Below are 13,943 nucleotides of genomic sequence, written 5' to 3' on the forward strand. Positions count from 1 at the left end.
GAAATAAGACAAGCAAAGATGACTCACCAATTATCATCATGGGCAAAACTGACCCAACTTGATAAAATGAGCTTATTACAAATCACATCAGAGAAGGATAATGGGAAATAAAAACTAAATATTAAAACATCTTCCCCCACCCCTCCCTTCTGGGCTGAATTTTACTCCTGAGTTCTCTAACTTCTCCCCTCCAGCAGTTATGGGGGACAGGGAATGGGGGCTGCAGTCAGTTCATCACATATTTTCTCTTCTGCTCCTCCTTCTTAGGGGGAGTACTCCCCACATTCTTCCCCTGATCCTGTGTGGGGTCCCTCCCACAGGCTCCAGTTCTTCACAAACTGCTCTTGTGCAGGTCTCCCGCAGGGTCTGAAGTCCTGCCAGCATACCTGCTCCAGTGTGGATTCTTCTCTCCACAGGTCCACAGGTCTTGCTAGGAGCCTGTTTCCAGCATGGGCTTCCCAAAGGGTCACAGCCTGATTTGAGCATCCACCCACTCTGGTGTGGCGTCCTTCAGAGGGCAAAAGTAGATATCTGCTACACCATGGACCACCATGGGCTGAAGGGACACACCTTTGCCTCACCATGGTGTTCTCCACAGCCTGCCAGGGAATCTCTGCTCTGGCACCTGGAGCACCTCCTCCCCTCCTTCTTCAACTGACTATGGTGTCTGGAGAGCTGTTTTTCCTTCCCTTTTAAATGTGTTATCACAGTGGTGCTTCCACAGTCGCTGATGGGCTTGGCCTTGGCCAGCAGTGAGTTCAGCTTGGATCTGGCTGGAGTTGGCTCTGTCAGACATAGGGGACATTTCTGGCAGCCTCTCACAGAAGATACCCCTGTAGCCTCCCCACTACCCACACCTTGCCACACAAACCCAACACACCTGACTATTAAACATATAAAAGCGACTGCACACATTAAAACAAGGCAACTCCTTCTCAATAAATTAGCATGCCTGTGTTAACAGGAAGACATAATAGCTGTTATTTATATTGCATTTACATATTTAATTTTCTTTACAAATAAAAGATTTATGCCTCCCTTTGAGCCTCCCCTTCAGCCTTTCACTACAATAGCTATAACTAAACTATTACTCCAAATTAGCCTGGCATTCAGCATGCATTTATATTACTCACATGATTTTTATTGGTTTTTTAGTTATTATTTTTCCTCTTGGTTCATTCATCAATCATATTTACAAACCCATTGTTGCACTTAATGCCAGTTGAGTGTTCTCACACATTTCAGCACACAGACAGAAACTGCAAACTAGGGCAGCTCTATTAGGATCTCTAATATTTCTGAGGAGTCTGAAGGTGCTGACAGCTTATGGTCTTTCCAAGGCAAGTGCAAGTGCCTCAAAGTCCATCTATCTGCAATTACTGGAAGGGGTAAAATGACACCGCACGCTTTTCCTCTGAGAACGAATCCTCTCCCCAGAGGTTAGAAATGGGGAACAAAAAGCAAATTACAGTGGGAGATCTGAGGACTGATACTCATTTGAACTTCAGAATAATCATCTGTGCCATACTGGCTGCTTTTTCAAAGAGCTTATTTTGAAGCCGAGTTGATTACCTTCCTTGTTGTTTTGCCAATTTAAATTAAGTGATACATCAAGACCTAACCCTGAAGTTCTGCCACCTCACAGCGCTCAGTGAGAGCAGTGGAAGCAGCTCCAAGATGGCAGAAGCAGGCCTCTATTTTGCTTGGGCTATAAACGTTTTTAGGTTTTGTCCTCACTCAATTTTTCTCTTCTTTACAGCAACTTTGTATAGTAGGCAGTTCAGAGTGGAGAGTATCAAGAGAGAATTTATTTCTCAGGACCACAGAAAACAGTGTTTCTCAGGGCTACAGAAAATGGGAAGTAGTTCCTAGAATCCAATCGGGCACATTTTCACCACAACCCTGTTTGCATTCAAGTCCATTGTCAACTGAAGGAACTGGAAAATTATGGCTATTTATCCATTCCTCTCTTTACCCCCCGTTGTGCCTCTTTTGGCAAAGCAGCTGAAGAGTTTGCATTGTTTCAAATTTAATGCTTGCATATGGTTTTTATTTAGATTTTGTTTTATTGGTGAGACACGCTTCCTCTGTTTATTAAATTGTGCCTAGTTTTTGTCATCCGTGATGTTGCCCGCAATTTCTGCGCAGAGCTCGAGGGTAGGGTTTGTTGTTACTGTTGCTGTTGGGTGGGTTACTTTTTGGGGGGGTAATCTGAAATATGATCGAGCTCCGAGGGCCGGGGAAACAGCGCGTCGTCTCATTCACTTTTTCCCGCGGAAGAGCATGAGGCTCCTGCCGGGCGGGCAGGGGCGCGGGGTGCTGCCGGGGGAACGGACGCCCGCCCCGGGGCAACTCCGCCTCCGGCCCCGGCCGGCGGGGGAGCCCCGGGGCACGGCCGCGGGCGGGGGTCACGTCTGGCCGCCGTGCCCCGGAGGCGGGCGGCCCCGAGGACGCGGGCGGGCGGCCGAGTCTCGCTCCGCGGGGCGCCGCGGCGGCTGCCGGGCGGCGGCAGGTGGTGGCCGCGGCAGCGCCCGGGGGTAGCCCGGCGGCTCCGCCGGGACGGGCCCCCTCGGTCGGCGGCTCCCCCCTCACGGTGCCCGCGGGCCGTCCGGGCGGGTTTTGTCCTCCACAGCCCCCCCGAGCCCCCGGCCGGCCGCGGGCGCTGATCGCCGGCGGCTCCGCGCGGAACTCGCAGGCTCCGGAGCAGGAGGTGGGAACCGCGGGCGGCTTGGGCTTGCTCGGCTTCTTCTGCGTTTGTTTTTTGGTGCTTTCCCCCCCGCTAGCTGTATGCGGCTTTTGGGGTTTGTTTTTTGTTATTTTTTCCCCTCCTCTTTTCCCACCGCGGGTATTTGGAAAGAAAGCGGGAATGCCGCGGCCCCGGGAGAGCCTCGGCGGGCCGGGCCGGGCCGGACCGGGCGGGCCGGCGGCGCCTCCCCCCGGTTCGGGGGGTCCCCGGGCTCGGCCCCCGAACGCCCCTCTCTTCCGTTCTCCATGTCATTTCCTGTGCTAATAAGATGGTGGTCACGGCCGGGAGGGAGGGAGCCGCCGCTGCCGCCTCCGCCGAGCCCGGCCCGGCCCCGGGACCCGTCCTCGCCTGGGACTAGCCAGCGGGGCCGGCGGGGTGGGAGGGCGCAGCCAGCCGGGCTCCCCCCGCCCCTCCCGGGCGGAGCGGGCCCCCCGACGCCGAGGCGGGCTCCCCGCGCCCGCAGTGCCGAGGTGAGTCAGCCTCGCTGGTAGCCAAGGTGGCCACGAAAATGGCTGCGGAGCGCGGGGGGAAAACCCGTCCCAGCCCGGGGGGGAGGTCCGGCCGAGGGGTGCCTGCAGCGGGTGGGGCGGTGGCGAAGACCCGCGGGCACAGGTATCGCCCCCCCCTTCCCCGCCCGCCCCGCTTTTCCCCCTCGGGGCGGGCTGCGCGGGGCCCGGCCCGGCCCGTCCCCGCCGCTCCCGCCGCGCCGCTCCCGCCCGCGCCGCGGCTGCGCCCGCCCGGCCCCCCCGCCCCGCCCGCGGCCGCTAGCGGGGCCGCGACTGACGGCGGCCGGCGGCCAATGGGCGGCGGAGGCGGGCGGGCGCGCGCCACATTGGAACGCGGGGGCGGGGCGCTCCCGGGCGGCGGCGGCCGCGGGGCACGGGCACAGCCCCGGGGACACGGGCACCCCGACTGCGGGGCACGGGCACAGCCCCGGGGACACGGGCACCCCGACTGCGCCCCGGGGACACGGGCACCCCGACTGCGGGGCACGGGCACAGCCCCGGGGACACGGCACCCCGACTGCGGGGCACGGGCACAGCCCCGGGGACACGGGCACCCCGACTGCAGGACACGGGCACCCCGACTGCGGGACACGGACACAGCCCCGGGGACACGGGCACCCCAACTGCGGGGCACGGGCACAGCCCCGGGGACACGGGCACCCCGACTGGACTGCAGGACACGGGCACAGCCCCGGGGACACGGGCACAGCCCCGGGGACACGGCACCCCGACTGCGGGGCACGGGCACAGCCCCGGGGACACGGGCACCCCGACTGCAGGACACGGGCACAGCCCCGGGGACACGGCTACCCCCGCCGTGAGACACGGGCACGGCCCTTGCGGCATCGCTCGCGCCCCGTGCGCAGAGCTCGGGCTGAGCTGCCCTTACACCGCTCAGCCGGGACGCTCTCTTAACTCGCGCAGAAAAACTCCAGATGCACCTTCTTGAGCCTTCTTCCTTCTGTGGGTTTGGGGTTTTTTTTAAAGTTACAGAATTTCTCAAGTTTCTGCAAATGGTGCTATAGCGCTTATATTTCAGAGGGAAATGGAAGATGCCTCCAGAGTCCCCTTTTCAGATCCTTAAAAAAAAAAAAAAAAAACTGGCCTGTGGGCAAAACTGTTGGCTCACTGTTGCTTCCTCTTTTTCCTGTGATAAATGCCTCTCATTAGTGGGAGGAGAACTGGCAGAACCAGCTTAAAAAAACACCAGCCTAACTGTAAGATAGGATTGTTTTCCAGCACTGGAGGTGTGTGCAGCGGTTTGTTGAGCAGCAAAGGAGCCCCAGCCCGAAATATCCAGCAGCCCCCTGGATCCAGTCCTGCCAGCAAGGTTTAACTCCCTGTGAGACTGGCAGAGCACAAGGTCACTGCCTGGGTTGGGCTTCACAGCCCCTAAATTTCCGTTTGTCTAATGACCCAGATTATAAGCAGTGAAAGTGGAAAGGGAAACCAGTCTCCGGACGTTAATGAATTGTGTATAAACCGCTTTTGCTTTTCAAGTGCAAGCTGCAGTCAGAAACAAAGGTATTGAGATGATGGGTGTTTGCTTCTTGCAAGGGGTGCTTTTGGACCAAAGGTGCTCCTGCTCTAGAAGGAATGGTTTAGCACAGGGCTGAGTGGTGTGGAGCTCTTGAAATACATGCAGCCTGCAAAGAACTCAAATGTTGATGTGGCCAAGGACTGTGTTGGCAAAGGAGGGATTGGCTACTGGAACCACTCACCAGGGAAGATTTGAGGTAGCCATGGGAGAGGCCAAAGTTTGGCTCTTGGCTAAATGCTGAGTTGACTGATCTCACTGTGGCATGGAGCAGTAGGACCAGGACACGTTGTTTTTCTCTCCTGCCCAGGAGTCATGTCAAAGGCTGCTGCTCCTTCCCCAGCTGTTTGTGGAGCATGAAGGAGGTCCTGAGGCTCCTGACTCGGTGCTGGCTTTGGTGCAGACTTTCTGGTTTTGGGATACTGGCCTGTTGTTTCTCTGCCATCTCTGTGGACCATGCATGAAGCATGGTGCGTTCTGGTGCAGTTTGTGGGGGATTCTCAATGTCAGCCTTATTGCTCACTGATACACTGATAGCAATTACTTACACTTTTTTAACAAGTAAAGGTTATTGTGAGGATAGTACCTGTTTTTAAATAATGGGGGCGAAAGCAAGGACTTCTTTAAAACCTGGTATTTTATGAACTGATACAAGGTCCATCTTACTGGGATGGGCTGGGGGTAGCTTGTTTCTCGTATTCCTTGCTGGAAAGTGATGGAACTGCTTGAAATCGGTAGGAGCGATGTAAAGGTTGTGAACACTGCATGAGGAGCCTGAAGCAGGAGGGCTCCTGCGTTGCAGCAGGCTGGCTTTGTGATCCGGGGGATACAGGCATTGTGGGGAGTGAAGTTGCCACTCTGAGTCAGGAAACAAAGTGTCTATATCAATGAGAAATACAACAAGGCCGGGCAAGAGAGGTGTTTGGTCCTTTTATGGAGAGTGCCATGTACACGTTATCTTTCTGTGTTTTTTTTTTTTTTAATATTCTTTTTTCTTTTCGTTTCTCATGTTGGTTAATTCCCAAATGGAGTGTTGGGTTTTAAGGTTGTTTTTTTTTTCACATGTCCATTTATGCAAGAGGAGTATATGCTTTTACCTAACTCTTTATTTTTAAAGTTGCTGTTAGCAGGGCCTGTCCCTTGGTGCTACTAAACTATTCCCAGAGCTCTTAAAATGCTGCCTAATATTTGTGATATTTTGGGGTAGAATATTTAAAATCATTACTGCCAATCCAGTGGTGTTGGGTGTGAAGATTTGCATGGAGAAACTAAATGTAGTCCCAAAGAAAGAATGGTTTGCGTTTGTTTTTTTGTTTGATAACAAAATAGTAATGGTATAGTTTAACTTGGGGACTTCCAGAACAAAGAGATAAGGTACTAAAACTTGATCTGAGGACTGGACCAGTAAAAAGTAGTGACTGTTGTTTCCAGTGGAGTGAGTGCAGGTGGGAACTTCTGATGCTTCCTCTGCACTGGGAATATGTGTCCCTGAGATCTGTGATTTTCCTAAGTAAAGCAAAAACAAGCAAATATCACTTTTATTCTTCAGTTTGCATTGCAGCTTTCTGGCATTTTAAGAAATCTGGAGTCAGCTGGATACGCATCAGGGTTTGCTTGATTGCATCAGTGCTGAGTTGTCTGATCTGTTCTCTCACCTGAGCACAGACCCTTCAGACCCCGGGGCTGGGAGCTGCTTGAGGCACAGGCATAGCCAGTGAAGGGCAGTCAGCATGTGCAGTATCAATCTGCCACTTGCTCAATTCTGCTGGCATTGAGCAAGTGGCAGATTTCCTGCTGGCCTGCAAGTGGGCTGCCCTGGTGTGGGATGCTGGCTTTACTGCTTCACATTTCACCCCTTGTCATGCTCGTGGCGTTTCTCATTGTAATCACGGCTGTACAGCGCTCCTGCCTGAGGCTCACTCGTAGCGGGTGAAGTTTCTAGGAGCAGAGCTCTTGTGCAGCTGCAGACAATTCTAGTGTCTCCTCTTGCACTGATGCCTCTGCAGTAGTGGAGTAAAGAAGGCTTTAATTTCACAGGCTTTTCTGTTCTCCCTGTGACCTCTTCTCTGCTACCAAAGGTGTTTTTAAATAAAGTCTCTAGAGAAATGTTCCTTCTAAAGCTACACAGTAAAATGTGGCTTTTCAGGAATTCCTGCTAGTTAAACTTGTCTGTGCAAGTGGATTCCAATAGCAAGTCCAACCACCCTAAGAAAAGCAGAGGACAAGGTTAGAGGTTCATGCAGTCCTGTATGGCATCTTAGGAAAGAAGATGAGGGAAAAGTGCTTTGGAAGGGGAAAACTTTTGCAGGTACAGGAGGCCAAAGAGCAGTGGAAAATAGAGCAATCCTGTGGTGTATTTGAAAAGTAGAGGTAACCAAGGTGGATGGAGAGGAAACCTGATGAGGAGAGCAGCACAAGTATCCCATGCTGGAGAAGTTTTTCTTTTTAATGCCCACCACATGAGGGACAATACTGATAGAAAAGTCGGGGAGAATTGAGAGTAAAAAAGCAGAGATTAAGGGGAACATTTTGACTTGGCAACTAGAATGACATTTTCCATTTGGTTTTTTAGATGTCTGGTCACTGTCCTCTGCACCTAGGCTTTGAAGTTCAGCTAGAATTGAAGGTGGTGGTACTGGCACAGGCATTTTTCCAACTTCCATCCCAAGCTCTTCACATAACTGCAAGAACATATGTTTTCGCAGAGACAGTCAAACAATTCCAAATATTGACACTTAAAGCTTTGCTGTTGTGTTTCTTGGTCATGGCTCCATTTGTGGGGGCAGGATAATTGTATCCCTCAGAGCTGTTGCTGAAAGGGCACTTCTCTCTGCAAGGCTGGGAGGCAGTACTCAGGCTCTGAACAGTTCCTCTGCAGTCAGAAGGTAAAAGCATTATAGATATAATTTAAGATTTAAGCTGCAGAAACTGGCAGCCTCCAGCAGTCAATCAGTAATGTGTACTGCAGAACTGTTTCAATGCAGTCCCTCGCTCATGGACAGCCGTCAGTAAGGGGCCCATCAGAAGGGTCTGTCATAAGCCAAGTAGTCCAATTTGAGCATGCTCTGATAAATGGATTCCTTTCTCTAGCCCCTTTCTTCTCCCTTCCTCAGGCTTTGGCTTTTCAGCAAGGCTGGTTTTCCTTCACCTGTAGTGACTTGTCCAAGAGGAGCGGCTGCTGTTCTAAAGCCTGGGCATCAAGCCCTGCTGGGGCTGCCACTCCCAGCACTTGCCTTGCTGCCTGTGCTGCTGTCAGCTGGGGCTGGTTTCTGCCCATGGAAACCTGGCTGTGGGTAGTGAGCGAGATGTATAAGGACAGAGTGGTAAAAGTTCATGGGAGGTGATGTGGGGGATTAACTCACGGAGCAGCTCTAGGGTTGCTGTAATTAGCTTCCCTGAGAGCCAGCAGTGCTCCTGCCTTGCGCAGTGGGAGCTGAAGCACTGAGCATCCTGTGCTGGTCCCCCAGCCAGGTCATCTCTGTGGGCTACAGGCACTGGTTCCAGGCTCCTGACTATGGATCAGGGCATCAAGGACACACAACTCCAGTGGTCCTCCACTAACACCCTTTCAGAGTGTTTCAGAGTGTTGAAGGCTGCTAATTGGAGTTGGTATTGGTCAGGACCATCTGTCATTTGCAGGCTGATAATCAATATGAAATATTTTCTAGTGCTTTCCTCTTTTAGTACAATGAAACTTTATTTTGAAAATGTATCATATAAACTGCATCATAATATTCTGGGTGGAGTTAAATGTGTACCTTCAACTGCAGACTTGAAACTAAGTGTTCACAGCCATCTTCCTTGAAAGACATCTCAAGTTTGACCCAGTATGTTCCGCTTTACACCTTTCATTTGTATAAACCTTGATTTCCTCATGTCTATGTATATCAAGGGGATTTGCTGTTGTTTGGGTTTTTTAATTTGTTTTCTTCTGATGCTGCTGGGGTATTTCATGTGGTCTGCTCTTTCTTTGACTTGGAGACTCCTTGCTTGGAAATGCTAATGAGAATGCTAAATACACCACAGTTTGCAGAGTACAGTCCTCTTATCAATTCAGGGGAAATTAATGAAAACACTTGGAAACTGACTGAGGAAAAAATCCATACTGATGACACAGAAGCATGCTTTTATGAGCAATAAAATATATTCTATAGTTGTCATGTTTCACACCTAGGCTTGCCGATTATCTTTTCCAAGATCAAATTAGTTCAATCAGCTTTTGAAGACTAGAAGCTTTTAAATTACTATTTTTCTCTTCCCTTTGTGATTGTAAAGACAACATTATTATGAATGGTATGTTTGTAAGTTGCTTTTTTCCTAGAAAATTCTACCACACGTTACCAGCGGGGCCGGCCACTATGGGGGTGTAGGGGTGCCTGGCCCTCAGCGCAAAGTCCCAGCAGCTAATGCTGCATTGCTTTGTAAAGGTGGTAGCTCCAGAACAGCAGATCCACTTATTGCATCTCCTGGATGTGCTGAGACAGATGCTAATGTGTCCTCTCTAGCTGTAATGGAGTTAACTAGTGATTGGCTGGGTGGTTTTATTAACCAGCTCTCATTACTAGTCAGGTGTTGAGATGTTGCTTTTGAATTCTTGTAGGATAGTTGGTGAATGTTTGTAGTCCCTTAGTGACTTGCACACGTGAAGTCATTCTGACATGCTTCCTCTGCTTTTTGGACTGGAATTGAATGAGTTCTTGGACTCTTTCCGTGCTTCTGCTAATCAGTGTTTTAAAAATGTCTGTAGTGTAAAGGACAGGTATTTCTGTGCAATCCACTACCTTTATGTAGAAGACTGCACGTATAGACCAGAAGGCTTGGCCCCTGCTGAAATGTTTTTCTAGTTAGCTGTGTTAGGATATGCACAGTCTGAACACCCCTCTCTCTGTATGGAAGGGAATGTGCAGATCAAATTGTGGTGGTGGTGAATTCAGCACACGGATATCTGGTTTCTTGGCAGATCTGACGCTGGGAGTATCTGGGCTGCTGCCTGCCCCAAGGAAAAGGGGGTCGGTGTGACCCATGCTCAACCACGGCTCATCCAAGCCATGTAACATGAGTCCCTAACCTGTAGACAGATTTACCAGCTCTGAATAATGTCTGTTGTGCTGTGAGATCTTATCTTCCTAATGGCCTGCAAGAGGGTACAAATGAGGAGAAATAAATACTGCTCTTGCTTTTGCTTCCTCTGCATTTTGTGGAACAGTTGATGTGTTCTCATTTTGCCTGCTGTGTTTGTTAGTGCTCTTAAAGGACTGGGCTAGTTGGTCAGAATTTTGGGAACAAGTGAAAGTAAGATCTGCTCCTACCTTTTCATTTTCTCCCACATACTCTTTCCCTATTTGCTGAACAAGTAAAAAGAAAGGAGCTGCCTGTTGTGTCCTGAAGTCTAAAAAGAGTGAAACCACTGTAACAAGCACAGAAGAACTGTCCTGTAACATCCTTCCACAGAAGCAGGCACCAACTAGATAAATGGTGCCAAAGCAGGATTTTAGCTTCATTTTATATCTGTACTCATAGGTCCCAATGGAATGGGGATTCCCCTGCGCCTGAAACTGCCTGCCTAGAGGTATTGGTGCTCCAGAGGCTTTACAATTTTACCTTTGATTCCTGAAGCTTTTGAGTTGGGTGGTGAGAGGGGGCATTGTCCAATAACCAGCTGCCTTCTGGAAGTCCAGAGGTCTCTTGTAGGAGTGGAAGTTTCTCATCAGCCTTTGGGGTAAAGAGCTTTGGGTTGTGATTTATAAGTAATAGTATGCTCAAGAAACTTTCTGTCATGTGACTGTATCAAGAGTGAAATCGTGTTTTGTGATTCCTGACAGAATTTAGCAGCAGTCTTATAAAAAAATCACTGGTGTATTGTAAAGGCAGACCAGCACTTGGTTGTTGCTGCTGAGTGGGTTGTTGGTTTTGTGCAGGAAAAAGGAGCTCTGGCAAAATGCGCTGAATTTTCTGAGTTGCTGGGACAGTTAGATTTTAGTGGATAGCTTGTCCATGGCTCACAGACGTGTGTGCAAGCCTGTCCATCCATCTGGTCTTCTGACACCACTAAACATTCACCAGTGGAAGAAAGAGACAGCATACTGCAGGTAATCTTTCTTTCTAAAAGAAAGGAAAAGCTGGAACTTCTGGGAAAGTGTTGAGTGAAAGGCCATCTTGTTAGAAGATGGATGTGCTTTCAGAGGGGCTAATTTCAACACTAAGGAAATATATGTAGAGCTGATTGCTGGCCAGGTGCCAGTGACTGAAGGGCACCAGAGGCTGAAATGCCAGGTAGCGCTGGCACTTCAGCCCATGACGGTTGGGTTGCATGAATTATCCCTCTGCCTTCCAGCTAATTTTATCCTGTTGATTTTTCATGAATCATTTCCCATCTCTGTGGGTTAGAAATTAAAGTGGAAGTTTGCTAGCCAGAATAGCCACATCTGCTATTTAGAAACTAATGTCTGGGGTTTGTTTCCTGCCCACCCCCACACCTTCCCTTTCCCTTTTTACCTCCATCATTGTTGAAATACATGAATCACTAGTGTTGCTCATCTACAACAATTTTTAGGCTGACCAGCCTGCGCAGGTGCAAGGGTCTTCTGGGTGCATGTGACCTCCCTGTGGGCAGTGGGGTGGCAGGCAGATGCTCAGTGCTATGTGGCAGGGTCCCAGGTGCACAGTGATGCTGGCAGGACCTCACCAGGGCATTTTGAATTTCCTACATGTGCTTTATAAAATATTAAAGACACTCCAGTGTCTTTTCCCTCTCCCAGCACAGCAGAAGAGCAGGAGTGTGACAGTGGCCCAGCCTGTTATGTGCCTACCAAACACTTCCTCTCTCCAGCTTTTTTGTCTGTCCATGAATGAGAGTAAAAGGTCGTTTGGGCAGTAAATTCACATCTCTGCTTCCCTTTGTTGAACTGTGTGCCCTTGAGTGACAGCTGGGCCAGCAGCAAGGGAAGGATAAGTTCATTATTCAGAAGTTGAGGGCTACAAGTATTCAGAAGTTGAGGGCTCCACATGGGAGTTGCATTGCATGGGGTCCTGTTGGTGAGCAGTTGTGCTGGCAGCTGTGCTAAGGAAAAAAGCACGTTCCCTTGAAGTATAGTGAGCACTAGATGAGTGAGAGGAGGTCTCTCTCTAGCTTGCTCATGTTCACTTCTAATGAGTCTTGGTGGATCGCAGCAAATACAGGGGACTGAATGAGTGATTGTGTTGGGACAGTTTTGAAAATTGCCAAGTGGATAGCCTAGGAAAATAAAAGCTGGGTAGCATGCACCAATCCTGGGAAAATATAAAGTTATTTATGCCTGAAAATTGGTGTCAGGGAAAGTGTTGTGTACTTCTTAAAAAGGTTTGATTTTGTTCTTGGAGAAGTTTACTGTTGGTTTAAAGATACGTCTCTATGTAATTTTATATGTATGTAATTTATATGTAATTTAAAAAAATCTATGTGATATATATATAAAATATATGTGACATATAAAAAAAATGTGATATATATAATTACATATAAAGGGCAGCTAATTCAGTGTGTGAGAACCCAATTAATATCCAATGCCAGAGAATATCAATGAAATATATGTGGCTTAGGAAGTGAAGGTAGTGACTGATAGAGAACCAGCATACAATAAATAAGCTGAAGTGGCAGTATAAACAGTAAGGGGGATGAAGGATACGCTAAGCTAAAGGACAGAACTAACACACTAATAAATCAACTGTTTGAGAATTTACTTTAAGATGAATGTAGAAAATACCTTCTCAACATCAAAAGATCATGGTTCTGGCATTGCCACCTTAGATGAGGGGAGCAAATAATCCAGCTATTTTAAGCTAGAGCTTGATCATTTTACAGAAGAGTCTCTGCAATATGATATGTGGAGGCTGTGTTTTCAAAGAAGTAGAGTTGATGACCCTTCTCTTCAGATAAGGGGAAGGGAGAAGCCAGTTCTGCCTGACACTTACTCAGTGATGCAGAAGACATGACTCATCACTGGCAAACTGGGTAGATGAAACATGTTTGGTGAATTGTAGCTGTTGATAGGGGCAGGACAGTGTAATGCAGTTTGTTTGGTAAATGAGATTATTGAAACCAAGTATTTTCACGCAGACAAGTGGAGATTTATGAACCTGGAAAGGCATGTCCTGAACGTGATCTGTGAAGGGAGGCTGTGTCCTGAGCAGTCCCATGTGAGAACATGAGAGTCAGAATGGGCAGGCGGCCCTGGGGAGCTTTCTGTGCCAGGTACTAGCAGGAAAAGACAGCCATGATTTCAGACACAAGCAGGGTGGTAATGAATCAGGGTAAGGAGGTAGTTTTACATCTGTAAACTTCATATTTACTTCAGAATCAGTATTACATCAGCGTGGCTTTCTAGTGCCAGCATCTTGAAGTAATACAGAGAAAATTGGAAGAGTTACACAGAGGAATGATACAAATTGTTGGAAAGCTAAGAAGATAGTGCATGGCTACATATCCAGGGCTCTGCTCTGTATGTGGTTTTATTCAGTCCTTATCACTATTGCTATCCAAACACCTTTCAGTAGTGCCTTAAGGAGGAAGGCTTACAGCTGCCACTTAGTTGTACTCTTATTCTGTCCTTAGGGAGAAAAATGGTAAAATAACATCTAGTTTTAGTACTGGGGCTTTGTGTCTGTTTGTTTTAACTTTATAAATGTAGGTATATATTTATGTTGAAGCCAGAGGCAAAGAAGTGCAACTGGTGGTTCTGACCAAAGATGGTGAGGTTTATTACAGCCATTAACCTGGGAAGCAATTCTTTCCAGTTGCTCAAAGCAGTGTCCCAGCATGCTGGGTATTTCACCCTTTCCCATCAGGTTCCAGGGCCCTTTGGAAGAACTCTTGCCTGGTGCCCAGAACTAAAAAGAATCACATATGACTTGTCTGTGATGGGGATTAACAACTGAGATAAACTCATGGAACGTTGGCTTCTCTTCCTCTTGCTAGTCTCACATGGAGATTTTGTCCTTTTTGAGGGCTAAAAGGAAAGGAGTGGGACTTAAGGGGTGTCAGTCAGATTGTCCTAATTCTCATTTCTATCCTAAAACTGTGATTCTGTGAGATCAATGCAGGGAGCTGAGTACAGGAAAAATGAGATGTTTCCATGTATTTTAAAAATGCAAGTCACTTATGTATTCTTTCAACTGC

At 48.7% G+C, this 13,943-nt stretch overlaps 1 protein-coding gene across 3 annotated transcripts in view; it reads left to right on the forward strand.

Annotated features, from left to right (window-relative positions):
* Window positions 1–3,047: 3,047 nt before the first annotated feature.
* PRDM11 (PR/SET domain 11) overlaps window positions 3,048–13,943 on the forward strand; it is a 48,708-nt gene continuing 37,812 nt past the window's right edge. For all 3 annotated transcript variants that reach the window (XM_036383801.2, XM_036383802.2, XM_036383804.2), the window contains exon 1: window positions 3,048–3,216. The gene's annotated coding sequence lies outside the window, so the exon portion shown is untranslated. The remainder of the gene's footprint in view (window positions 3,217–13,943) is intronic.

The sequence above is a fragment of the Molothrus ater genome, chromosome 6 (assembly GCF_012460135.2).
Source record: "Molothrus ater isolate BHLD 08-10-18 breed brown headed cowbird chromosome 6, BPBGC_Mater_1.1, whole genome shotgun sequence".
Classification (NCBI taxonomy): domain Eukaryota; kingdom Metazoa; phylum Chordata; class Aves; order Passeriformes; family Icteridae; genus Molothrus; species Molothrus ater.